The sequence below is a fragment of the Schistocerca serialis genome, chromosome 3 (genome assembly GCF_023864345.2).
Source record: "Schistocerca serialis cubense isolate TAMUIC-IGC-003099 chromosome 3, iqSchSeri2.2, whole genome shotgun sequence".
Classification (NCBI taxonomy): Eukaryota; Metazoa; Arthropoda; class Insecta; order Orthoptera; family Acrididae; genus Schistocerca; species Schistocerca serialis.
In genome coordinates this window covers 467,398,226-467,400,971 of record NC_064640.1, presented here as the reverse complement: position 1 = coordinate 467,400,971, position 2,746 = coordinate 467,398,226, and positions in this window count along the sequence as shown.

The following is a 2,746-nucleotide window of genomic DNA, read 5'->3' as shown; positions in this document are numbered from 1 at the left end:
CTCATCAGCTGCTTTTATAAGGGGATTAAATAGCATTTTGTCTGATGATTTGAAACAGCGAGTGACAATTTACGTGGATGACATATTAATTGCGGAAAAGTCGTGGGAGGATCATAATGACGTTCTGAACAGACTACTGGATGTTTTTGAGAAGGCAGGTGTAACAGTCAACTTAGATAAGTCACAGTTCGGACGAGAGAACATAAAATTCCTAGGCCATATTGTCTCAGCAAATGGAATACCACCTGACCCGGAGAAAATCGCGGCGATAGAGGAGTGTGCAGTGCTGACAAATAAAAAACAGTTGCGAGCATTCTTAGGACTGTGTAATTTTTATAAGCGATTTATAAATTTTAGTGTACTTGGTACAACCCGTCTATGTGGACTAACAGGGAAGAACGCTTTGTGGGTCTGGGATCAAGAGGCACAGGATGAATTTTATAAATTGAAAAAGGTATTGGTAGAGGCTCCCATCCTCGTGCATCCCGACCTGACACAAGAATTCTGTTTAATGACGGAAAGTTCCTTGTCAGGATTAGGTGCGGCACTGTTTCAAACGGAAGGAAATGATGATATTACAGCTTGGAAAACAATCTCGTTTGGGAGCAGGGTGCTCTCTCGATGTGAAAAAAATTATTCCTTAAAGGAACTCGAAGCACTCGCGATAGTTTGGGCATTCTCAAAATTTAGGTATTTCTTATTTGGGAGGACCACCAGGGTGTACACTGACCATCGTGCACTCCAATTTCTTATGAGCACAAAAATCACGCATGGGAGACTGTGACGCTGGACACTATACCTGCAGGAATATAATTTCACTGTAGAATACATTCCTGGACAGAAAAATGTAATTGCTGACGCTTTATCGCGCATTCCTATAGGTTTGGTTCACACAGAAGAAGGGGAACTCGGTGAAAATAATTTTAGCATCCTATACTTACAGAATGTAGCGTTCGAGAATTTTGTTACCACCTCTTTCGGGAGCATAGCGGACGAACAGGATAAGGAAGCTGTATTGAAAGATATAAAGAAGAAGTGGGAGGACAAGGAGGATGTAGGAATACGCCAGTACTACTTTGTGCGCAATAGAATACTATTCAAGAAACGAACCCCGGACGACTCCAGATGGGTGTTGGTGATTCCGGAGAAACTCGTAAACAAAATTATATGGTACATACATTTGAGTTATGGTCACTTCGGAGCACAGAAATGTTGTGAAAAACGGAAAGAGACATGCTATTTTAATAACATGCTACAGCGTATTCGTTGTGTACTTAGAGTGTGCGGACCTTGTCAGCGAGCGAAGGCGGCCACATGACTTATGCTGCATCATTGCACCCGATAATACCAAGCAAACTTTGTGATCTCGCGGCCGTGGATCTATTTGGGATACTAATACGATCTAAAGCAGGTTTTGCATATGTTTTCGTAGCGGTGGAGCTAAGCTCCAAGTTTGTGTGTCTGACTCCGTTGAAGCGAGCCACAGGAAGGGCAGTGGCAACTGAATTTGCAAAGCAGTTTCTGCATCAAGTTGGGAGCGTGAAAAGGGTTATCTCGGATAATGGACCACAATTTAGATCGCGATACTGGCAGCTGATGCTTCGAAGGAGAAGAATTAAACCTATATATATATATATATATATATATATATATATATATATATATATATATATATATATATATATTTCACCACAGCTCGAACCCCAGTGGCGTATAATGCGTGAATTAGGAAAATTATGTAGGTTATACTGCAGTCGTGATCACCGATCGTGGGACATACACCTAAAAGGATTTCAGAACATAATTAATGAGTTGCCTAATACGTCAACAAAGCTTCTGCCAATCACTGTGCTAAGAAACAAGGAGCCCCCGAGCAAAATCAAAGAGGTGGTACCTTGACCACTAGAGCCGAGACTACGCCGGAACGCAATTGTTGACTTAGCTTTACGTAACATCAACCGTGCAGCAGAAGCCAGAGTCAAGGCGTATAAGAAAAACGTGAGAAAAACAGTGTTTCATGTAGGACAAAAAGTTCTTATTAGATCACACAAGCTGTCTAACAAACGGTCAGGTGTCAGCAAGAAATTTTTTAATCTCTTTAACGGCCCTTATCGGATAAGGAAGATTCCCCATGAAAACGCCATAGAAGTGGAAACTCTTCGATCGAAGAAATCAAAAGGGGTACACCATGTGTCAAACGTAAAACCATACATTGAGTAGAGAGGACAGTGAGGAGTAGAGAGGACGGGGAAGAGAAACAATTGATTAGTTTACGTTTGTGATAAATGCATTTTGAATAATATGTCGGTAAAGATAATGATAAAGATGTTTCTATGTGATTGATTGAAGTGATGTTTTTAGTTTTTTTTTCTTTCCTTGTGCAATTAGGATTTAGGTTGGTTCAAATGTGAAGATAAAAGGTTTCTTTGTGAACGAGAAAATTGCTGTTTATGGTTTTTTTGTGTAAATTGAAAAGAGTCGCTCCTGAGAGAAGCAAGATTTGTGTTGAATTAATGCAAAACTCAGGGGAATATCCGATCTGTGGGTATTATGGTTCTGGCAAACCCAGGTCGCCAGCTGTTAGTAGCCTTGTTTCCGATTTTCTGCTTTCAGTGCTACTATCTATCTATTACTATTCTATATCTGTCAGTATAAATGAGGATCTCTTACTATAGTATGCGTGCTGTATGAATATTTTAAGATAGGAGAACTCTGAGAAAGGAATGAGTAAGTTTGGAATCTTGAA